Here is a 26150-nt window from a genome sequence, read left to right on the forward strand (position 1 = left end):
TCCAACTTGAATCCAAACGCCTGGGGTCTCCTTCAGCCAAGTCCAGGTGGTAGAGTCACGGCAGGGGAAACCACCATCCTTATGGTTAGAGGTCGGGGTGTTACCACTTCCCATCACTGCACCCAGGACCCACATGAGTGTAGACAATCTACAGTTACAAATCCCATCACCATGAAGAAGAAATTTGTGTCAAGGGACAAGTCAATTTCAACTTTTCACTAGAACAACACTGCATCCATTGGATTTGCAACTGTGAGACCCACCCCTGGCTTGAAACCCACTAGAAGTTCCACCTGACTTCCAAACACAAGGGGTCCACCTGTCCAAGATCCAAGTGGTGGTGGTATAGGAGGGAACGTCATCATTCCCAGGAATGGAGGACCTGGTAGCCACACTTCCCATCAGTACAACTGGGACCCACCTGGCCAATACACCATGGGTGAACACATGGAAGGAGCCACATCTCATCTCGGATGGGAGGCCCCAGTGTCAGCACCTGCCACTGGGCTCGGAACTCATATATGCAAAGCACAGAGCGGGTGACGGGGGCCAGCACCTCACCCGCTGTGACTGGGTACACTTCTGCTGTCCCATTCACACAAAGCACCCAGGCCTCCCCAGCCCAAACCCACGTAGTACGATGGGGGATAGCACCATATATATTTAGAGAGGAATGTCTGCACTCAGAACACCTGGGACCCCAACTCAGGGCACCCCTCTGACTTTGGAGGAGCACGATGTTGCCTTTAGCAGCAATGAGCCAAAGGACCACACGCTCAGCGATATGCACGAGTAGGTGTGTGTTGTATGTGCATGGGTGAGGAAGGTGGGTGTGTGTGTCGTGCAGGCTGAGAAGTATCTGAGCCCAGTTCAGAACTACATACCAGAATTGAGAAGTTCCATGTGGAGGATGGAAAGTAATCTGCATGTATCATCCACTATGCCATCCCTGGTTTGACTGTAAACTTGGCCGACCCAAACTTCTGGATATTTTCCCTACACTTGGAACTGGCAAGTTCTACAGCTGTCTTTAGCTGCTTCCTCTCCCCCTACCCATTTGCCTCAATGGACACTTATCTTTCCCAGCTTTATGGACAAATATGTATATAGGTAATTTATATATAAGTAAAAACTTATTCCTGTTAATCTACTACTGTTTGTGTGTCTTTACCCATTGATATATATGAGTCATGATGTGTTGAGGCAGACTTAAGGTTGCAAAATTTTCTGGGTCCCAGTGGCTGGGTTGTGGAGCTAGGCATACATTATGACCATGTGTGCTGACTTCTGAAATCTGCTTTGAGTGTAAGGAGTGACAGTCCAGGAAGAACTAAGGTCCAGAGGAGGCAGAGACAGGGCAGCTCATCCTTACTTCTCTATGTCTCTCTCTCTCCCCCTGCACCACTCGAACCACACCAGAGGCCAGACAATCCCTGATGTGTGAAGAGGAAACACACTTGATGGTTTTCGTTTTTGAAAACGTTTAAATGTCTCTTTTGTGCATCTTTTGATCCAATTGAAACTTAGGCCAGTCATCTCTGTATGTTCCCACTTCACCCAGAGAGGATGGACTTTGTATCCAGGTTCATGTGTCTGGAGAAACAAAGGAAGAGTCCATGCCTGCTCTGTAATTGTTGAAAATTTAAGTTTACTTCAAGTTGATCATACTGCTTAAAGTATCAGAAAAGATTCTCTTCAATAACTGGCTTGGCTCTGAGATAGGCTGCTAAAATACCAAACATAAGAGGTATAACTGTGTCCAGTTCTAGCAGACCCTAGAGTTTTGCTGGGCCTCCAGGAGGTTCAATAAAGGCAAAACTCCTGACTCTCTGTAGCCTATCCTGTAGTCAGAGGGGAGAACAGAAATCAGTGTAAATTATCTGACAAGCTGGTGGTGTGGTTTAGTTGCTAAGTTGTGTCAGACTCTTTGCAACCCCAGGGACTGTAGCCCACCTGTTGGCTCCTCTGTCCACAGGATTTTCCAGGCAAGGATACTGGAGTGGGTTGCCATTTCCTTCTCCAGGGGGTCTTCCTGACCCAGAGATCGGGCCAGGTCTCCTGCATTACAGGTGGATTCTTTACTGACTGAGCCTCCAGGGAAGCCTAGTAACAAACGCAACAGAGATTGAGCAGTGTATGGGCAGAGAAACAAGGTGTTCCAGTTAAACAGTAGAACAGGATAAGTCTTACTGGGAAGGTGGAGTTTGAACAGTGTAGCGGGAGGGAACTGAGTCAGATATCTGAGGAAAAAGCATTCCAGATAATGGGAATAACCTCTGCAAGGCCCAGAAGAAGGACACCAATGTCCTAAGGGAAAAGCTAGTAAATAATGCGGCTGGAAGAAAGTCAGAAAGTGGGAAGGGAGAAGAGAAGAGGAAAGGAGGGTGGAGAAGATGTGGATTGAATTGTGGCATCATCATTTATTGATTGTGTGATCACAAAGTTAATCCAACCTTCAAACGTTTCAGTGAAATCAGTGATTTTCCTATGGCCAATTTACCTCACACGAGTTTTGGAAGGATAAAATAACACAGGGAAATGAATTATAAGCCACTGTTATTATTCTACACATAAAGACAGATAGACAGACAGATATAGAGAGTTAAGACAATTTTTTTGTCCCCCTCCACAGATTCATATATTGAAGCCCTATCCCCTTATGTGTGATGGAATTAGGAGATGGAGTTTTTAGGAGGTAACTAGGTTTAGAAGAGGCCATGAGGGTAGAGCTGTCATGATAGGATTAGCTCTTATAAGAAACAGAAAAAACACGAAAGCTTTCTCTCTCCACCATGTGAGGAGGACACAGCAAGGAGATGGCCATCTACAAGCCAAAAATGGAGGACTCACCTGGAAGTGTTTCTGCCTTGCTCTTAAGACTTCCCAGAAGTGTGAAATGTCTCTTGTTTAAGCCACTTAGTCTATGCTATTCTGTTATAGCAGCCTGAGCAGACTAATACAGGCAGGTGAGTAGGGAAAGGATAACTGATAGCTACATAGATGGAGATAGAGCATGCATATGTATGCTTTATGAATTACTTCAAATGTCCTCACCAGGCAATTCAAATAGGAGATTCCCATTTTAAAGGGAGCATAAAAGTGCTTGCTTTCATGAAGTATACAGATGGAAAAATACTGCAGCCTAAAAATGCACAGCACTGAGCCTAATGCAACATTTCTGAGATTAGTCCTGCAAAACAAAGAACACCATCACAGAGAGGCCGACAGCCTCCTCCCGGCACCCTGCCGCCTGATTCATTTACTCCAAGTTGTTCCTTCCGACTCCAGAGGATCAAAGCTCCTGTTGCCTGACTTCAGACACTCTCCTTCCCTACCAGAAGCAGGGTTGAAATACAGTTTGCTTCTAATAGTTCCACACCTTCTCTCGGCCATGCAGGACAACATCACCAGGGACAATTTTTAACTTTTAAAATTTATAATGCTTTTCATTAAAAAACAAAAATCCTTCAAAGCTGAAAACAACAATTCTGATAAGGCAAGCACTTAGCAAATGTATGAGATATAAAGATGATTTTGAATTTCATGTTTTAATGCATTTACACAGTTGAAGCTTCATCTAAATAAATGGAAATATTGTTATGAAAATACTATGTGGACATGATAGCATCTCAAATACAGAAATTCAACTTTTCTAACCCCAGTTCCCCTCTCCAGAGACAGTTTTTGGCCACAGGAATGTTGCCCCCATAATTCTAGACATTATGTTTATCTGCTGTATCCATTGTAGATCCATTTTAGCACCCTAGCATGAGGCAGGAAGATAAACTCCTACCCCCACTACTTCTCATCCCTCTTCCCTCCAATACATCATATTCATTTCATCACTTCTGCTGCCTCTCTTCTGTAATGCCATGCAATTTTTGCTGGCTTTTATTGAAGGGAGAAGTAGTAGTCTAGTGGCTAAAAGCCTTGGTTCTGGAGATGGACCACTTGGCTTGGAAGCTTTGTTCTTCAGTATATTATTAGCTCTGCAATCCTGAGCAATTTACTCAACCTTCCTGGGCCTCTGTTTCCTCACCTGTATGATGAGGAACTGGATGATAACCACCACTGCGTGGAGTTGCTCGTGATGATGCAAATAATAACACATCTGCAGCCTTCAATGTCCAACACACGGAAGCTCTCAAGAAATACTAGCTATAGGACATAGCTACAGTACTCACTTTCACTCTAATCTCATCATTTTCTTTATGCCTGAGACTGCTTGTGCCCCCAGTTCTGTCTTTCCCCTTGTACAGCTCACCTTTGGGCAATAGCATGTTTGCTTTACCTGTGATGATAATATTTATAATTTGTTATGCAAACACAACAAAGTGTCCTGTGTTTTATTTACAGGTTGATGCTATGGGTTGAAAACCAGTAAGTTAAATTAACTAAGTTCTGCTCGGTCCTGGGGACAACAGAATGGTAGAACTGTATTTCCCTCTCTGTAGGCATGATGCTCCTACTTCTGTCTCTATCATCAACTGTTTAAACTCATGCTGTATTTCAGTTTGCTTTTTCCTTCAACTGCTATTTTCTCACAAAATGTCATCACTTCTCCTAAAATCTGACCCACCTTCTTTTGTTCTCTTGAACCATTTCCCCAGAATAAACTATTTTTAAAATGTTCAAAGGCAACACTGTTTCCTTGCCTGGATCCCCTCCTCTTTCAGAACCCTTGCCCCTCCCCCTCCTCAGTTTGAAGCTCTAAGACCAAAGGAAGCATAAGACCCTGAAAGAAAAGAGACCAAATTGCTTTCAGGTTACACTGGAAATAACCACTAGTTACTGATCATGAAAACGGCATAATTCTGGCCCCATCACTCCTAATTTCCTTGCCTTGTGGGAGAGTTAACAATCTGGATTTCAAACAGTACTTCAGGTCATTATGAGCCAGGTAGTCCTTATTCCATACTGTGCCCAATACTGGTCTAGGCCACGAGTGAGATCTCACCTAGGGCCTCTTATATTTCTTAAGATTAGAAATTTTGTGTGGAACTTCAGGCTAAAACTCTCGTTATTATCAAGCAGGGCATTTTCCCCACATATACCTCTCAAGAATTAGCAGGCGGCTTGTGGAAGATTTGAGAATCCCAGACTCATGAATGCATGTCTTTCTTGTCGCCGATATTTTCTTCTCAGAGATCCAGAAACACCCTTGCCTATGCTGAGCCCACCCAGGCCCTCCCTGGACCGGGCGCTGCCGTCACCCAGGGTGACGAGAGGCGAGGGGCTGCCTGAGCAGCAGCTGACGCCTCACGTGAGACGGAGCCGGGCGCGGTCCCTCAGCAGCCCCGGGACAGGGGTGCCGCCCTCAGACGCTCCTCTCGGGCCTGGAGAACGCCGCGGGTGCTAAGTGTTGGAGCCACAATGTGGACCTCCCGTATTTGCCCAAGGTGGAAAGGCTAGGAGAGACAGAAAAACAAAACAACCTTGAGAAACAGAACCAGGCTTGAAAAGTTCTCTCTCTGAGACAAGTGGCACTATTGTCTTAAATTCACGCTAAGTTGGAGATCACACACCTTTGGTTTTTAAACTGGCAGATACTTGTTTTACAATGTTGTGTTGGTTTATGCCATACAACAAAGCAAATCAGTCATAATTATATATACATATATAATATATACGTTATATATAATATAAACATATAATTATCTATATCTGTATCTCCCCTTCCTCTTGAGCCTACCTCAGCCCTCCCCTCACTCCCCTCCAGGCCATCACAGAGTACCAGGCTGGGCTCTCCGGGTTATCCGGCAGCTTCCCACTAGTAGCTATTTCACACGTGATAGTGTCTATATGCCAATGCTACTTTGTGGCGACATGGATGAACCGAGACACTTTCTTAGAAGTAGGTTTTCAGAACATGGAGGAAAAATGAAAGCTTATGCCCAAAGAGATGGGGATGTGTGTGGGGGAGGCGGGGGGACAGTGAGATAAAGGGTGCAAAACATAAGCTCTGTCCATTTTTAATTTGCTGCTGGACTAGCCCAGGCTGTTGTACAGAAATCTGAAAACACTAAATGTGGTGAAATAGCCACATGGACAATTGCTCAAAAATACTTTTCTGTTCCCCTTGAAACAGAATGATTTTACTGATTTCATCAAATACATACCTCAAAGTGATGACAGAAAGTTGAGTAAGTTATGTGCTGGGAATTGCACTTATGATTATTAGCAAGCACAATTACAGTGCTTACACTACAACAAGTACTATTTTAAGTGCTTAGCAAGTGCTTAAGCCCATTTAATCCTCACAATTGCAATCTTAGGTAGGTATTATTTATAATACTGACTTATTTTTTTGAAACTGAGGCCCAGAGAGGTTAAAGAGCCTGTCCAATGTCGCACAGTAAGTAGATGGCAAAAACCCAGGATTAAAACAAACCATCTATACTTTCATCACTTTGCTATGTCACCTTATTACAAGTTATGTTTAGGGAAGGGACAAAAATGACAAGACTCAACTAAAAGGAAAAGGGAGAAATGAGAAAATGACTGATCCTAGAAGCTAGGCAGGGTTTAGGCTCAGGAATTTCTGGTGATGAGGTCTAGAAATAAGAATAAGAACTTTTGGGGAATATTAATTTGGGGTAGTATCTGAATCCATTGAGAAATGACTTTGTTTTCTTTAAAATTTATAAAGACCAGTTGGATGAAGAGTCATAAAGGAGAGGAAAAGAAGATGGTGGCTTAAGTAACGTCTTACTTAAGTAACCTCTTCCCTCTCGTTAGGACTTCCTGGGTAGCTCAGTTGGGAAACAGTCTGCCTGCAATGCAGGAGACCCCAGTTCGATTCCCGGGTCAGGAAGATCCCCTGAAGAAGGGAAACTGCCCACTCCAGTACTCTTGGGCTTCCCTCGTGGCTCAGTTGGCAAATAATCCGCCTGCAATGCAGGAGACCTGGGTTCGATCCCTTGGTTGGGAAGATCCCCTGGAGCAAGGTATGGCAACCCACTCCAGTATTCTTGCCTGGAGCCTCCCCATGAACAGAGGAGCCTGGGGGGCTATGGGGTCTCCAAAGAGTTGGACATGACCGAGCAACTTTTACTTTCCTTCTAATTAATAGAGGTGAGAGGACCTGTGGAGAAGGACAGAGCTCTCTCTACTAGCTGTCCAGACATGTTACCAGGATGAACAAGGAGAAAAACGGCAACCACTGTACTGGATCTGATGATCCCGCAAAGCCAAGGATTCAGGTTTTTAAGAATGGCTTATGATGGCAAACCTGCTGCATGCCGCTATTCCACTAAGTGTGCTTCCAGGCACACATCTTAACTGGGGTAATAGTTCCTAAGAGGTGCACATTTGTTCGGTACGGTTGCTGTAATATTACTACAAACTTGGTGGCTTAAAACGAAACACATTTTCTTACGGTTCTGGAAGACAGAGGTCCAAAACCAGTTTCACTGGACTGAAATCAGGAGTTGGTAGGACCATTCATGCCCCCTCTAGAGGCTCTAAGACAGAATCTGTTTTCTTGTCAGCATTCCTTGGTTTCTGGCTGCATCAATCCAAACCTAGCTTCATCATCACTTTCTCTTTGGAGTCAAATCTCCCTCTACCTCTCTCTCGTGAGGACACCAGTGATGACTGAGTGCCCATCCAGGTAACCCAGGAGAATCTTCCTATCAATAACCTTAATTTAATCCCATTGGCAAAATCCCTTCTGTCATTTAATGTGACATTCACAGGTTCTGGGCATTAGAATATGGATATTTAGGGACAAGGGTATTATTCAGTACACAACAAGGAAGATACAGTTATGTTTCTCGGTTGCAGGAAATGAAGTTTAGGAGAGCAATTTTTCCCAGGTTTTACAATCTCCAGAGTTGAGGTTTAAATCCTGGCAGTCAGAGTTTAGGACACACTCTAAACAATTTCAATCTGTGTCCTTAACTACTGCAGACTACTTGGTTAAGAGTCACACACAGGTATCAAGACCCAATTGAATAAAACATGATGTACTGTCTCATCTTTCACTTGTGTATTTCTGAATCTGGCCCAGCGCAGAAGAGTCCAGAAAATTGTTAAGCAGGGTTACTAACAGAAAGCATTTCCTGTTTGATCTGCACTGAGTAATGAAAGGTTGCTATTTTTTTTTAATTGAATATGCCACCAAGTAGTGTTATCACCATTTTATATACTCAAACAACCAAACAACAACAAAAAGCTATGGATGCAAAGGTGTCAGGGTCATGTCTAAAGGCATCCTGCTGGAAAAAGAGCTGGGTACCAGATGCCGAGACCCGGATTCAGCCCATCCGTCCTGACTAAGCACCTATTCAGAGATTGTGACTCACCACCCAGCACCTGAGTCTTTATATCCCAGCTTCAAGATGGAAATTAGTTGAGGGATCACAGACACTTGTACTAATCACCAATTCATAATCTGCTAACCCCTTCCTTTGTGGGAGAGAACCTGACATTTCTAAAATCCTTTTCTGCCTGAGAGCGAGCAGAGCTGCCCTTGCTCCTCTGGCCATGACCTACTGTGCTTTGAAAAGGAGATTTGGCAAGTGCAGCTGCAAACACATCTCCAATATCACACATCTATGGAAAATTCCAACCAGGTTTTAGGCCCAGTCACATTACATTTTTCTGAGGATCAGTAATGATTTGCTGCCGGGGTCCAGCCTCGGCAGGATCCAGGGGATACCCTCAGGATGAACGGCGTCGGCGAGAGAGAGAGAGAGAGAGAGAGAGAGAGAGAGAGAGAGAGACGAGAGACTAGCATTGATAGGGCCAAGTCTGCGAGAGAGAGAGAGAGAGAGAGAGAGAGAGAGAGAGAGAGAGAGAGAGAGAGAGAGAGAATGACCAGACGCGGGTGCAGAGAGTCTGGAAGAGTCTGGCAATGCTTTATTTTTTACCATAGCTTTTATACCCTAAGTTTGTACATTTCTAAGGGGAAGATAGTTTAACATTACGTCAGCTTGTCCTTCACGAAACCAGGGTGTTTTCTGCATACTTCTTTGTTTATGAGGGTCTTGTACATTATCTTCTGGCCTTGGGGCCTATTGACATTTTATGACCTAGGTGAATGCAAAGCTGTTTTCCGTAATCTATTCTTTAATGAACACAAAGGTCAATCCTTTTGCAGAAGTTATCAGTTAAATTTATCTAAAAGGTTTACCACACAAAGACTCTGCAGCTCCAGTGAGGCAGCCCCTGTTTAGCATTCCTGGTTAAAATTAACAAATTTAAACTCTTATTTTTCTAAATCTTTAACTATAACCACTTTTAGAATAATATTTTTATGTTCTCTCATAGGGCTTCCTCACCCCCGAAGGGCTCTGTGCCTACTAAAGACTTTAGGTGATCAGGTTCTTTATGCTGTTTTATGATTAGGATATTATAAGCAATCATGCATATTAGTACCAAGGACCTAAACGCATTTGCCAAACAAACTAAAATACCAGCAAAGGAGTTTAAATTAAAACACTCCTTTCACCCTAAATAATCTCATAAAATACCACCACCTGGGAAACTTATTGATTAAAATTCTAAATTGATTCTTATTTGGGAAGAGATCGGGGAAGGCCTTCCTGCCTGTGTCAGAGAAATTAGGGAGTAGTCCATTGAGGCAGGCATCAGAAAGACAGATATCATCTTTAAGGTGAGAGCCGGGGGCAGCTTTCCAAAACCCCTGAAAACCTGATTCGCCTTGCCCGTCAGGTTTTCTCCCCTATGGCCTCTTTAGGGGTAGGGTCTCGTGTGTTGGCTCCCGGCAATTTGCTGAGGATCAGTAATGCTCTCCGTATGCTAGCTGACAAGGGCATGATCTCTGTGCTTATTATATTCCATTTGTCAGTTCCTCTCTGACACAGTTGTCCGCAGGATTCCTTAGGAATATTTGAGTTATTTAGGCACTATTTCAGGAGTTGCTCCTGCCTGTATCCTCTCATTTCTTAATCAACAATTCCCAATAAGTAATTCAGCTGAGGTAGGTTATGAGAGGCATTCTTCCCTACTCCATGTGAATCTACACCCTGGACATCTGAATCTTCATGCCCTGTAAGTTTCAGATATGTGACATCTCATCCTCCCCATCATCACTATTTTCAGGAGTCAGGACCACAACGGTGACTGGCAAGTTCATCAACCTTTCCATTTCTTTCCCTCTTGATTGTTTCAGAGTGATTGGCGAGAGACTGTGCGTTTCGATTTTTTGAAAAGCTCAGTGGTCCAGAGACAATACTAGAATTCGGCCCTGGAGAAACACACATTCTGCTCATTGTTCTCTCTCTCTTATAGAACAGAAAAGAGACTCACCCATCACACAGTTACGCAAGGTTTACCTGCGTGCACTGCTAAGGATTTGGATAAGACTGCTAATACTCCGTGTTTCCTACAGGAAGATACTTTGCATTCCATAAAATTAAATCCACACCATATGAGAAATTTAGTCTAACCTCTTATCTATTGATTCATGAGGTTTGGCTCACTGAGATTTCCCCCTCATTCTACGGTGAAAAAAGGGAATTGCTGGCCAAAGACATCATCAAATGTTTATGTTTCCAAGTTTGCCAGTTATCTTTAACTCTATTTGGGTTGCCTTTTGCTATGCAGAATTCTTTCATTTTTCTGAAGTCAAAGCAACTCTCTTTTTTCTTTATATCTCAATTTCACACTCCGCTTAGAGAAAGACTTCCTCATAACAAGATACAAATTCTCATCCTACAGGCCTCTAGGTATTTGTTTCTTACCATGGGACATTACTCAACATATGCTATACAGGCAGTTCTCACTCTGAACAGTTTGCTCATGCATGAATTTCAGTTCAGTTCAGTTCAGTTCAGTCGCTCAGTCATGTCCGATTCTTTGCAATCCCATGGACTGCAGCACGCCAGGCCTCCCTGTCCATCACCAACTCCCAGAGTCCACCCCAACCCATGTCCATCGAGTTGGTGATGCCATCCAACCATCTCATCCTCTGTCGTCCCCTTCTCCTCCTGCCCTCAGTCTTTCCCAGCATCAGGGTCTTTTCAAATGAGTCAGCTCTTCGCATGAGGTGGCCAAAGTATTGGCGTTTCAGCTTCAACATCAGTCCTTCCAAAGGACACCCAGGACTGATCTCCTTTAGGATGGACTGGTTGGATCTCCTTGCAGTCCAAGGGACTCTCAAGAGTCTTCTCCAACACCACAGTTCAAAAGCATCAGTTCTTCTGCACTCAACTTTCTTTACAGTCCAACTCTCACATCCATACATTACAGTTATTTAATTAAATAATGCCTATCCCACAACAGAACAAACAAATTTCAGATACCGGCAGGTATTAACTGTGAGGAAGTGCCAAACTTCACAGCTGTTATCAAGTTCACAAACCACCACGGTGATGATAGATGTATATCACAATTAGAGAACAGTCAGGCCCCATCTTTCAAAGTCTCTGGGCTAATTTGGCCTTGGAGTACAGAATGAAACAGGGCAAAGGCTAACAGAGCTTTGCCAAGAGAACACACTGGTCAGAGCAAACACCCTCTTCAAACAACACAAGAGAACCCTCTACCCATGGACTTCACCAGATGGTCAATACCAAAATCAGACTGATTATATTCTTCACAGCCAAAGATGGAGAAGCTCTATACAGTCAGCAAAAACAAGACCAGCAGCTGACTCTGGCACAGATCATGAACTCCTTATTGCCAAGTTCAGACTGAAATTGGACAAAGTAGGAAAAACCACTAGACCATCCAGGTGTGACCTAAATAAAATCCCTTAGAATTATATAGTGGAAGTGACAAATAGATTCAAGGGATTCGATCTGATAGTGGCTGTAGAACTATGGATAGAGGTCTGTGACATTGCAGGGAAGGCAGTGATCAAGAACATCAACAAGAAAAAAACGCAAAAGGCAAAATGGCTGTCTAGGAAGGCCTTACAAACAGCTATGAAAAGAAGTGAAAGACAAAGGAGAAAAGGAAAGATATCCCCATTTGAATACAGAATTCCAAAGAATAGCAAGGAGAGATAAGAAAACCTTCCTCAGTGATCAATGCAAATAAATAGAGGAAAACAATAGAATGGGAAAGACTAGAGATCTCTTCAAGAAAATTAGAGATATCAAGGGAACTTTTCATGCAAAGATGTTATAAACAGTGACACATCCCAGAAAAGTCAAGTCAGAAGCACTTCTAGAATAGTGATGTGAGGAACTCTGTGGATCCTCTTCCCAATAAAAAACAAATGATCAAAGTATGGAAAACAATTTAAATATGTCTGGAAGCCATCCTAAGGTCATATAACAAATGGAGAAATACTTATTCAAGAAAATCTGCTAACTTTTAGAAGAACAGAGTCAGTGCCATCTGAACCATGCCTTGCCCCCTTCCTTTCCCAGGTATAGTGACAGGAGGTCTAATCTAGGCTTGGGAAGTTAAGAAGATGGAGTAAGTCTTTCATGACAGTCCAAGCCTAGGGTTATGGTATCTGCCAAGAGGAGCAGACCACCTATTTCTCATCCCTTCCTCTCCCAGCTTCATGTGGCTAAAGCTCTATTTCAGGCAAAAATGACTGAGAAGGTAGAGGCTCTCTTCCTCTACCTGGGCCTTGTTGTAGGACAAAAGTTCCACAGCAGCCATGACAGGCTGAGAATACTAGACCTTAAGCATCCTCGTCTTAGTACACGAGTATAGCTGAGGTTCCATGTTAGGAGGAGAAAGCCAAGACGACCATACAGTATCTTTGCCTAGAACTCTGCTCATAGAACATGGGTGTCTCTGCAAGAGAAACAGGGTGCTGTCCTCACCTTAAACTCTGAAGCAGTAGCAGGTACATTCTGCCCGGGAAGAAGAGGAAGCCTAAAAGCACAGAGCACTCCATACTTCTCCTTAAGAGGACTCATCTTATATTGAATGGAGTGTGGAGAAGTTCAAGCCTAAGGACACTGGAATCACCAGTGGTGATTTTGGTGATAAGTAAATTAGTTGGGGCTTATAGCTCTGTAACAGCAATACGAGAAAAGGCAGAACAGCTAGAAGGTTAGTAGAAATAACTGAGGAAAGAAGTAGCAGGGTCCTCCTGGGGGTGGCGGAAGCCTTAAAATGTGACCTCAAAGACAACTCCTACAGAAGTTGTAGAAGCACTGGAATCAGATTGTTTCTGTTCAAGCAGAATCAGATCAGACTTCAGAGTAATTTATTTACCAGGGTGTTGTCAAAACAATAGAGCAATCAGCTAGAAATTAGCATAGGCTAACTGTGGCATCTGATACCAATGCAGATATGCCATCTGCAACTAAAGCAGTATCCTCAAAGGGAGTTCACTGAAAGAGATAATCAAAGAGGACAGAGATAAAACCATTTTAACCCAGTGGGGTAGGAGGAGTCATACTCAAGCCTGCACTCTCTAAGCTCAACATTAAGGGTTGCACATTTGGGGAAAAACTAATTTCACTCAGCTAAAACAAGCAACTAACTAGAAAATAAATGCCAACAAACAAGTAGACTAGTTAACAATGATAGCCCTAGAAATAGGGAGTTAGTATCAGAACTGCTACAATGTATTATCAAATATCCAGTTTGGAACTAAAAAAGTACCAACTATGAGAAAGGCAAATAAACAAGAAAGCATAGTTTCAGGATTTAAAAGAACAGGCAAAGGAAACTGCATTTTAGAGAGCCCAAATGTACTTTGAGGAGAGAAACTCTAAAGTAGCTATTACAAATACCTTCAAAGAACTAAAGAAAGTCACACTTACAGAATTAAAGGAAGATATGATGATAATGTCTCATCTATTAGAAAAGATCAATGAAAAATAGAAATGATAAGTTGAACCAAAAGGAAATTCTGGAGTTCAAAAAGCCCAATAACCAAACAAAAATTCTGCTTCAGGGGTCAACAGGAAATGGGAGTTAGGAGAAGAATAAACCAGTAAACACGAAGACAGGCTGATAGAGATCACAGAATCTGAGAGCAGAAAAAAAATAAGAATGAGGAACAATGAAGAGAGCCTTGGAGAAATGTAGGACACTATTGAGCATACTAACGTACGGATCCATTCTTCATGGATTCTGCATTTGCAAATTTGACGACTTGCAAAATGTGTTTGTAACCCCCCAAACGGACACTCAGCGCAAGTTCACAGTCATTTACAAACTTATATAAAAAGTAATGAATCATCTGAGTCACCCAAAACATGTTCTAACTGAGGTCAAATCAGGCAACACACTGCCCTGTCATTTCAGCTCTCACACGGAACAAGTTTCTTTTCTGACGTATACTTAGTGTCAAGTTTTTCATGTTCTCGTGCTTTTTTTTGTGATTTTGCTATTTTAAATGGCCTCAAGTGTAGTGAAGTGCTGTCTACAAGCACAAGACGGCTGTGATGTGCTTCTTAGGAAAAAATGTGTGTTAGATAAGCTTCATTCAAGCATGACTTATAGTGCTGCTCACTATGAGTTCAATGTAACAAATCAACAATACTTTACGTTCAGGAAAAAGAAGAGGGGATTTGTTTTGTATGTGACACTGCTCCATAAAGTGCTAAGGTAATATCCATAGTATGTGATGAAGCTACGGAAAGGTAGAGTTTTACAGATAAACTTTTCAGATAACTTGTAGATTTGTGAGTTGATGAACAATTTTTTAAAAATGCAGTGTACAGATTGCTTTGAGGCTGAATTCCAAAGAATTTTATGGTCAAACAGTTAATGAAAACACGACCAATTCCTTACACAGTCTTCTAAAAAACAGAAGAGGACAGAATACTTCTCAACTCATTCTATTATTTCAATTTACCCTGATGCCAAAACTGGACAAACACAAGAAATACCCATACATAATTTGAGATAATGTGGGTGTGGGATTTGATCTATTCTCAAGAATGAGGACTATTTCTGGCTTAGAAGTGAACCACAGTTCTGATGATAATAATTCATATTAGTATGTGTCTGTGTTGTAGTGCTCAATTGTTTAATCTTCAGTCTTAAATATTGTTTCATGGCTGCAATTCCATCAAACAATATGTATATAATAAATTACCTGCCCCCCAATAGAGAAGAAAATCTTAAACAGCTGCAGTGATTATTATCAGAAACTTTATATGCAGCCATAACATCAAACAGTGCTGCTGGTGTTTAGTCGTTCAATCATGTCCTACTCTTTGTGCCCTGAAGGACCGCAGAATGCTTCCCTGCTCTTCACTATCGCCCAGAGTCTGCTCAGACTCCTTGAACTGGTGACGCCGTTCAACTGTCTCATCCTCTCTGGTCTCCTACTCCTCCGGTACTCAGTCCTTCTCAGCATCAGGGTCTTTCCCAAAGAGCTGGATAGCTCAAACAGTGATACATATATAATTTATCATGTGATCAGATGATAATAGTCTTCTTCAGCCAAAGCTGATAAATCACAAAAACGAAGGACTGAAACCTGATGCCAAAATAATTTTCTCTTCCTGTGTTAAACAATACAGAGACTGAGCAAACTTCCTCTGACTATGTTAAACAATACTGAGAATAAGCAAAGTAAAATTAGGTTTTTGCTCCAGGGAATACTCCCTCCTAGAAGAGAAGGCTGAGCAAATAAGAGCAGTTGACTTGTGGAGACGAGACTTACTTGTCACACCGCACTTCAAAACCCTCACTTCCCTGTACGTGCCAACCCAAAGCAGTTACAGCATAAACTCTGCCCGGTCCCAGCTGGTTCCCTCTCTTGCAAGATTCACCTGAAAATTACTCTCTAAAATTCTAAAACCATGCAACTATTCCCCACCTCCCCGGTTTTCCCCTTCAGAGATGTTACCAAGAGTGTGACAGCTATAGTGTATTTTCCCTTATTGCAATATGTCAAATAAATTTAGCTTTACTGGATTCAGGATTTTCTGTTGATCTTTAGGGGCTGTTGGCACACCCCTTAAGATTTTTATATTCTATTGGACAGTGAGTTTTTAAAGACAGGCTCTTATACTCTACTCTCCAAGTATATGTCAGAAAGTACCTCCCAAAAGAATGACTGCATTCACCAGGCAGTTAAGAGAAACCTATGAAACTGAAACACTGCCTTTTATTTTAAAAATAACTATAGTGGAAGAACAAATGCACTACAGTCTCATGCTTTAGAGACTAAAAATAATAGTATGTTTTTCATTGCTTTCTAATTAGTGTAGAAATTATCTAAAATGGAAAAATGAAACTCAGAGGATCATATCAGCCTAGAGAAGCAGTAAAATTTGCCACATTTTATAAAGACAGCATTTTAAAGAGAAAAACAGAGGAACATGTAGAAGGGCTTTGAACTAAATCATTCATAATATGATAAGTAATCTACTCCTAAAAGAGGTTTAAAGGTATTTGACAGTATGGGAATGTACTTATTTATTCAATAAATATGTTTAAAAAAAATTTTTTTTAATAAATATGTTTTAATAACTACTATAGGTTGAGTCAAGTTTTTGGAACTGGTGCATAATGGTTAACAAAGCGAATGTTCTCTAAATACATGGGACTTGTATTCTAGTTGTAAGAAGGCAAATCTTTCAGAAGTTAATGCATACATAAATATAGAATTAACCACTTGCGGGAGGAAATACAAAAGTGAAATTTCAAGTATCTTACATAATGGAAATAATAGATGACAGGAATGAGATATGTTTCATCGATCTTAAATAAAACAACACACTCGATCTGAGGAGGAAGGACTGAGACCATGTGAAACTCAGCGCTCCACGGGGCCACAGAGAGCTGGACAAAACTGAGCCCACGACGCACAGGAGACACAGCTCAGCGCCCGAAGCTCTGTTTCCACACGGCGTCTCCAGAAGCGTCAGACAGAGTGACTCTGAGAGAAGCTGCAGCTGGGACTGGTTATGGAACCCTAACAGAGACCAGCTACTGCAGGAGACAGCATTCTAACTCACTGACTGCACTGGGCATTTTCAGTAAACACACATCACAATGCTTACCTAGAATGTACAGGACATAACCTGGTCTGCATTAATACATTTAGGTATCTAAACTCCAAAAGAACACACAAGTGGGATAAAAATCACTTAAGCATGAAACATACACACTTACCCAATCATAATTCAGTACTAAATAAAGAGTTTGAGTTGTCTCAAGGCCCTCTGTGCTGAACTAATTCTTAGAAAAGCACATTTTCCCAAGTCTGAGTCAGGAAGAAATACAAAATAGGAACAGGCCAATTGCCAGTAATGAAACAGAACAGATAATTTAAAAACTGCACCCAAAACAAAATGCCAAGACTAGATAGCTTTTACAGGTGAATTCTACCAAACAGAGAAAAGTTGTCATCTATACTTTTCAAGTAGACTCAAACACTGTTAGCCCACAGGCCATACTTTGAGCAACAAGTGTGTAGGGACTATAGCGATAGCTATGTGTAAGCCAGTGTCAGTCTCCAAGGAATTTCAATAGCAATCAGCAGGAAATGATTGAGCAGGTCCGCAAATCATTGTCGACTCTTCCTGCAGAGGTCTTAATCTTCACTGGGAACATGCAGGTACCCAGAGTCTCTGTCCTGGTCTAAGTAAGGCAGACCAGAGGAAACAGGCTTTACGTAGCGCAAGCTCAACCACCATAAACGCTGCGGATGAGGTCGGCAAGAGTCGGATTTTTCTGTTTGTTTTCGTTTTATTCATCTATATATGCACAGTCTCTGAAACAGAACCTTCCTTTAATAAGAGTTCAATAAGTGTTTGTTGAATTAGATTGGAAGTAAATGAAATCTTTCTGGTCTTATTTTCTAGTTCACCTTAAATATTAAGACTTCTAGTGACATATGGGCTGATTCTCAAAGAGTGTATTTGCTGGAATTATGCTTTCAGATTCTTGCTGTTCATACAGATAAGAAATGGCTCAATATCTTTACTAACTTGAATTCAGCAGCTTACTCTTACTGGGTTTCTGACATCAGAAATACCTAACTTGACTACTTTTCAAAATCATAACATGGATAAATCTAAAGAGCTTTTCTATTTAGTATATCATGATCATAAAATTCTTGTTGGAAAGATTATTTATTAACAATCCAGCAGCACTCGGTAACCACATTAACACTTCTTAATAAAAAGTATAATTAAATAAGATTTTAATGATGCTAGTATCTCCTTAGAATTTTTAATGTGATAGAAAACTCAGTGCCCTGAGTTTATCATGGAAGCCTAGATTAAAAGCCTAGCTGTCTCATTCTTCAGCAGTGTAGACCCTCTGTAAAATAAGAAACAAACATTATATATATGCATATATATTGGTCAGGGCCCCAGTGTCTGACACAGATCTCTTGGACTTGTAGAGGGAGATACTATCATTACTCTTTGACCCAAGTTCCTGACACAAAGCTCTTGAGACTTTCGTTAATTTACTGAGTGATGGGACCATCTGACACAGAGCTCCTAAGTCCTCTGTGATTTCCTAGGTGATAGGAATATCTTTCTGTTCTCTTGGATGGAGGATGGTCACCAGAAAGAGCAAGCTGGGAGCAGAACTTTGGGACTTTTGGTCCCATCTCCTATTCTCCAGGAGGGGAAAAGGTTGGAAGTGCAGTTTGTGATCATGCTAACATTAGGAATCCTCCATAAAAACCCTAAAAGTACTGGGTTCAGAGTATTTCCCCGTTAGTGAACACACCTACGTGCGTGGAGGACAGCGCATTTCAATTATAAAAGGTAGACTCTTGCACTCAAGACCTTTCCAGACCTCATCCTACGTATGTCTTCATCCAGCTTTTCATTTGTAACCTTTATAAAATATAAAATCAGTGAACTGTTTTCCTGAGCTCTATGAGCTGCTCGATCAAATTACTGAATCCAGGGAGGGTACTGTGGGAACCTCCAATTTGCAGCCAAGTTGGTCAGAAATTTTAGGCAACCCGAGGATCTACTACTAGTGATTAGTATCTGAAGTTAGGGGTTGGGGGAGGGGCAGTCTCACAACCCTTAACCAGCAGCCTCTATGCTACCGCTGGTTAGTGTCAGAACTGAATAAAGGATATCAAGCTGGTGTTGGAGATTCAGCGTGGGAAAAATCCCAGACATCTGGTGTCAGAAATCTTATGAACGAGTTGGCCTCTGCTGCTGTTGTTGCTATTTAGTCGCTAAGTCATGTTGAACTGTTTAGAGATACCACCAGGTTCCTCTGCCCATGGGATTTTTCAGGCAAGTACACTGGATTGTGCTGTCATTTCCTTCTCCAGGAGATCTTCCCGACCCAGGGACTGAACCTTCAGCTCCTGCCGTGTCTCCTGCATTATCAGTGGGTTCTTCACTGCTGGGCCACCAAGGAAGCGCTCAACACCCACATATCAAGTGGAAATCACAGCTCACTTGAGACTCTCATGTCAAGCAAAAATAATCACAAAAGTCATTCTAAAAGTCAACAGATGTGAAGAGTATACCAAACTCACGGGGGTGGCACAGGAGTCAAAGCTTTTTTTTTTTTTCTTAGCTTGCAAAGCACTTTAACATTCCTTATCCTGTTTGAATTACCCTAAGAGCATTTTCTAGTGCCAGTGTAAGGGAAGGAACAATATGAACAACCCTCTTTATTTGTGAATATACAGATACAAGCATACCTCATTTGACTGTGCTTAGTTTATCAAGCTTCACATACATTGTGGTTTTCACATATTGAAGGTTTGTGGCAAGACTGCGTTGTCAAATGATGGTTAGCATTTTTTAGCAATAAAGTATTTTCAACTGAGGTATGTACTTTTTTAGACATAATACTGTTGCACACTAGACTACAGTATAGTGTAAGCATAACTTTTTTGTGCACTCAAGAGACCAAAAAAATTCATGTGACTCACTTTATCATATTTGCTTTACTGCAGTGGTCTGGAACTGAACCTACAGAATCTCTGAGGTATGCCTATATATAAATACACTGAAGCCCTAAAATCCTAAGGCTAAGGGCAGAGGACTTCTCTTTGAGAATTATAGCATTTTGGTGTTTTGAAACATGTGAGCAATGCCTTGTAATTAATTTTCCCACCATCATTATTTTATGTTTAAAAGCTTTAATGTGTGCCCAGATTTCTAAGGTCAATAAACAAATAATATATTCTAAAAAGAAATGGCCCTGAGACAAAAACTGCTTGCCAGTTTGTTTTCTATCATTGATATCTATTGACAAATATGCCAATGGTTGTGCTAATCAATGTCATTTCAAATTTGTATCCTTCCATTCTCAAACACAGACTTGAGTAGACGTTTTATTCATATAAATGGAATCTTTTCAAGTACTTTTAAACTTGAAATCATAGGACTTATAATAGTGAGAAATCTACAGTTTAAGTAATTACAACACAATTCATTGAAAACTTTTTTTGAGAAACTCAATTTTTTGAAATGTTAGTGTGAGAATCATATAAATCAAGCTCCCCTCTCCTGTAGAATTTTGGCCTGGAGTTTTTAATAATTATTTCAGGAAATATGATAAGTGAGAGAAAGTATAAACACATTTCACAGAACTTCTTATATATATGACATTATAGTATATCAAACTAAGAAAACGATTCTGCAACAATAAGCAATAGTCTTATGACTTGAGATATGCTTACAGATCATTTCCGATCAAGTATGTAATATTTAGTATTTTGATAACAAGAATGGTATAAGACCATCTCTGTTCCTCTCTTAAAATGGAAAATAAAATATTATACATGTCTCCTTCTTATTTCTGTATAATGCTTCCCCCGCATGCATTGCGGAGCCAAAACCTGACATGAAAGTTTATGACAGAGTGAGATTGTAAAAATGTATTTTTTATCTGAGACGATTTTGCAATAAAAGCACATTTCAGTCCTTTAAAATAACAGTCGACAAGATTTACTGTATCAAATGTAAGTGTCACACCTCAGTCAGTGGTTAAGATTTCAAACAAACCCCAGCCGCTAAGCTGAAATTGGCTTTTAAAATCTTTAAGTTAGTTTGTTCCCAGATGAACATTTTTTTTTAAACATGAAAAACCACACTTATCATACAGCTTGCAAATTCTCTGGTTTCCATTTACCCATTTTATTATCTTTTTATTACTGACAGAGACAGGAGCCAAGTCAGAGCTACATTAATCCAGAAACCAAAAGTAAGTAGACGACAATATTGTGAATATTAATGCAAGGTGGCAGCTCTTATTTTTCACCATCCCATCGTATTTTTCCTTGGAACCAATTTGTACAAAATGTATTTAAAAATCAGAAAGTTAAAGACAACCAATTTTCAACTCATTGACCTACAAATTTGTCTGATTGCAGGGGACTTCTGTTGTAGCAGGGAGATTAGGAGTGGGTGCTTGAAACTTCAGGTCCCTTGGGGAGGGTGTAATCACTGCTGACAATGCACCCGAGCTGTTTTATGTCTGGGGTAGAAATTGGAGGACATCTAGCCAGTTTATGAGTCCCAAGAGAGGGGGCAACGGATGTCCATAACCGTAACACCTCACTCTGTGGGGAGCCTGTCTAGTTTGTGGCAAGAATTTTAAGCTTCATTTTTCCTGGATAGCGTTCCCTTCTCTCTTTTTCTTTCACTCTCTTGTCTAACTAAATAAAAGTAGACCTAAAAGTACATTCATACACACACACACACACACACACACACACACAGAAAAGAAAATTAAATGAAGAAAATCTCAACAAATTCGACCTTAGATTTGTTTCAGCTATTATGAACACTCAGACTTAGCACCCACTTTCTTTGCAAGTTTATCCCTAATAATGACCAATATTTGTGTACTGCCCTTAGGATTACCAAAGGCATTCACAAATGTAACATCTGCACAATTAAAAGTTTCTGCAGCAGGAATATAGCTCCATCACGCAGATTGCAAATTTTAGTCTTGAAGATGGTTTTTTTGAAACAAAGTCCCTGAGATAGAAATTAAATCTACTTTTCCAGAATTCAAAGTCCAATGATCTTTTCTGTATACTAAATTGATATTTTCAACTTTGAAATGTTTATTAATTGTTTTAATATTGTATATAAAGAATAAATTAAAATTAGACTTCCTACATTCAGCATACTCAAAAAGGTAAACCTATACAGAGTATCCAAGGAGTAAAAATACCAAAACACACAGTGTAAAATCAGATAGAAGGTGGATGCCAAGGGTCCTCTGGTTCCCTTTCCTTTAAGAGTCCGACCAGCGAAACGTGAAGGGCTGGGACGCAGGGGAGGCGGCAAGCAGGAGACACTGCGCCCTCTGGTCCTGTCACTTGTGTGCTCCCTTGGGAAAATGTGGGACTCACTGAGTATGATTATTTCCAATAAACCCAAAGTGAAGACTACCCAAGTGCCCGTGAGTAGAAGGATGGATTAACAGATTGTGATTTACACAAACAAGAAGAAAACACAAGCAATGAAAAAGAATCATCTTCACTTCACCCAACAGTGAGGCTTTCTTAAATACGCTAATCAGCCAAAAAAAAAAAACAAAAAAACAAGAGCCAGACACCAAAGAATACACACTATATTACCAAATTTATATAAAATGCAATGCAGTCAAACTAGTCTCTAGGTTAAAGGAGGCGAGGAGCTGCTGAAAGGAACTAGTGCAGGGGGTATGGAGGGCTCCGCCTTCATCTGCATGATGGGTGCACAGTTGTGCTTTATTTGTCAGTCTTTGAAATGAAACATTCATGATATTTGTACTTTCCTCTACATAGAATACACCTCAATAAAACTTGCAAAGGAAGGACATAGTTGGACCTTAAGACTGCATCTGTACCACCATGGATCTCTTGGATTAACTAACTTGTAGGCTTTTTCAGGCTGAAGAACTTTGGAAAAGTGTGGGCTTTGGATCCATTTGCCTGAGTTACAAATCTCCACTGCACTGTGACACTCACTGGCAATGTGTTCTAAGGAAGTCCCCTAAACCCTCGGTTTCTCCAGTAAAGTTTTTATGGATTTGTGCCCCTCAACTCCCCAGTAGGGACAAACAGCATAAACAGGACAAAAACATAAACGTAAACCATATAAACTGAGAGACTGCAAACAAACTGATGGTATCATTCTTCCTCAGCCCTTAAATATCTTTGAGTTAGTGCTATCACTAGCAAAAAAAAAAAAAAAAAAAGAAAAGAAAAAAAATCAAATTCTGTATTAGGAAGGTCTGGTAATAATTCAGTACGGCCAGCAACTCTCCACAGTTTAGTGCCTTCACACAACAGATGTTATTTCTGACACTTGAATGGCCAGGTGGGGTTTCCTCATTTAACGGCCTTCAGAAATCCTGTCCTCGGCTCAGTCTTTGGGATCCTCTCACTGTGTATTTGGAGAAAAGAGACCTTAGGAAAGGTGCATCTGTCCTTAACTGCTTTGGCCCTGAAGATGTGTGTGTTGCTCTCATTTACATTCATTTTAGGGGGAAGCAGCCACAGGGCCCCATCTCTCTGCAAACAAGCTCAGGAAAGTATGACTTTTCATTATCAGTCCATTAGCCACATCTGCCACATTGTCCTTATGTTCTCCTACACAAACTACAGGTAATTTCTGAGGCTCTATCAGTTAGGCATTTCACAACAAAGTCACAGAAATCCCAGGATCATTTGATCTACAAACGCATGTAACTTTGTGAAATATATATTCCAACTGGTTGACTTTAAACTCAATCTAAATACCAACGGATCTACTCACATTTCTGAGAGACAGCTTACATTCATTAACAAATGTTAGTTAGCCTGAGTCTCAACACCAAGGTGTCAGATCAGATCAATCTGAATTGAACACACTTTACTTTTTTGATCTTCAAGGTGAGAGATATCTTGGTGTTGTAGAAAGTACCCAGCACTGGTAACTGGGGTCATGATCCACCTTCTAAATTTATAATCAAATGTCAATATAATCAAATCTAGAGGGAATTCTTATATAGGACTTTTAAAAAATCTTCATAAACTTAAACCCACTGTAAATATTGTTCTCTAAAACTTTGGAAATGGAAGTTTTACTTTTACAATAGAAGGCTTATATAAGATACAGGACTTATTCCAAATCACAAACTTGGAACCAAAACTTGAGGCTCTATATTACCAGTCTAATATATATTTTCTTTCTTAGCAAAGCAGGAAAATGTCAAAAGGAAAAATGTAATAATGGTTGCATGTAGGAGACACTAATGATCAAGTTTAAGAAAAAATTTGATAAATCTGATAAGACTGTTTTACTGCCGAAATTCTCCCTGCTCCTTGATAGTTGACCCAAGTAGTACCAGGAACTGCAATTATATCAATAATCATCATAAACTGTATCTATTTCTCACTCTTCAATCTTTTTTTTGTACTTGCAGGCTTAGGATTGCAAAACATAAGGCAAAAGGTATCACTTTGAAGAGTTTTCATCATTATAACCTTTTGGTCCCAGGAAGTGGTTATTTCATTTTAATAGTCCTCTTTCTATATATATAGGTGTCTTATGCCTGAAATGAATTTTCAAGACTGTCTTTATGTGAAGTATTTGGCAATCCAAAAACTACTGTTTCTGAAAATATGTATAGACCAGGAATGAAGTGTTCCATTTTTACAATGAGATGCAGATTTCCCATTAAAAAGTAAAGCTTTCATCTCCAATGCTATCAAGGACAGTATTTGAGTTTTGGTGAATTAATTTAAGAGGCTATAGAAGTCCTATAAAAGAATTTTTGCTAGTCTATTTATTACTTACTGTTGATTATAAATTTGAGCATTACTATTAGTGTCCAGCTTGTGACTTTGAATAGTAGCAGATAAATATTGCTAACTGGTATTTAATCATTTTCAGTAACACTCTTTTCAATTAAACTTAATCTCATACACGTTTATACAATTTTACAATTTAATTATACAATTATCTCATACTATTTGTACAATTTGAGGGATCAATTATCAAAATGCATTGATACTATTTTTTTACTTGTCTCTATCTCAATCACCCTGTTTACTGTTTTAAGTGCCCTTTCTTCCTTAAAGCAAAACAGGACAAAAAAAAAAAAAAAGAAAGAAAGATAGATACAGGAGAAAATGTGGAGGTTATTTCAGGGCTGAAGTAAGATATGAAGAATAGTTCTAATCTTTCCTCCAGCTTTTAACAGTGTTTCAAACTCTATCAAGTAAGAATAGATGACTGTTATGCGATGTAGGGCATTGTGGGCCTGGGGTCTTCAATATTTCTCTAAGTTTGTAGATTTCATGGTCACAAGTAAGCACAAGTAGTTAATAAGTTCTATGCACCATCTTCGCTAACCCTACATACCTATGAACCGGCACAATGCCTAGTACATAATACTTGATTAAAAATTAATGAAGTATGGTTGGCAGCAGTTCCTCTATCTCTTGGCCAATCCTGACTTGTACATTCTTCTCTCAATATTATAGGTAAGCCAAATAAACAATCACCCTGAAAGCTCTTCAAATGGCTAAGAAAACTTCTGTCCCAAACTATACTGTCATCTGAAATTCCACTTTTGAGTTTCATTCATTTAGCTAAAAATGTCGGTCTTGTTAAAATGCAAAACAAATGCAGCAACACAGAGTCAATCACACTTGAATCCCTTTTAAATTATTTAAACTCATGACAGATGAATATCAGATTTGTTTTTCCCTAGTGCAGTCTGGCCAGAGGAGGGAGTCATTCTGTGGTCATAGAAGTAGGATGAGAAAAACCCAAGTCAGTAAGATGAGTTTAGATGAGTCAGAACAAAGAAACTTATCTCACACTGTTGCCTATAGATGAAATAATACTAAGAGCATACATATTATCTGATTATTACCAGTACTCATACATAATGAAAGTGAGATCCACTGCTGTGAACTAGTTAAAAGCTAATCATTGTCAGAGTCAAGGTTAGTTTCTAAGAGACTTGACTTTTAGTTTTGTGCTCCTTCTTTCAACTTTGATTACTTCTTTATAAATGCGAATCCTACTTCAAAGTAACCTAAACCTTATAAAATATTTTGGAAATTCAAAAGAACCTTAAAAGGAGTATCAACAAATTTCCTGCCTCTGTAATTTTCTATAGTATACATAAATAACTACTTAGGCTCCTTAAGAGTGATTTAATTTTCCAAACATGTAAACTATGATTAATTAAGTGTGAAGGTTTATGATTATGTAATTGGAATTTGGTTTAAAAATATTCTCCATCATTTTCATCAATACTAAATCAGCTAATTGAAATAATCATTGGGATCTACATCTATAGCAAAAAAGAAAAATCTGTAT

The 26150-nt window shown here is 40.2% G+C and overlaps 1 protein-coding gene across 1 annotated transcript in view; it reads right to left on the reverse strand.

Moving 5' to 3' along the window:
* The window catches only part of LOC136155171 (exocyst complex component 1-like), a 99718-nt gene that overhangs the window by 53061 nt on the left and 20507 nt on the right, over positions 1-26150 (reverse strand). The window contains 1 exon segment of the mRNA XM_065917050.1: positions 5055-5408. The gene's annotated coding sequence lies outside the window, so the exon portion shown is untranslated.

The sequence above is a fragment of the Muntiacus reevesi genome, unplaced genomic scaffold, assembly GCF_963930625.1.
Source record: "Muntiacus reevesi unplaced genomic scaffold, mMunRee1.1 SCAFFOLD_152, whole genome shotgun sequence".
NCBI lineage: Eukaryota > Metazoa > Chordata > Mammalia > Artiodactyla > Cervidae > Muntiacus > Muntiacus reevesi.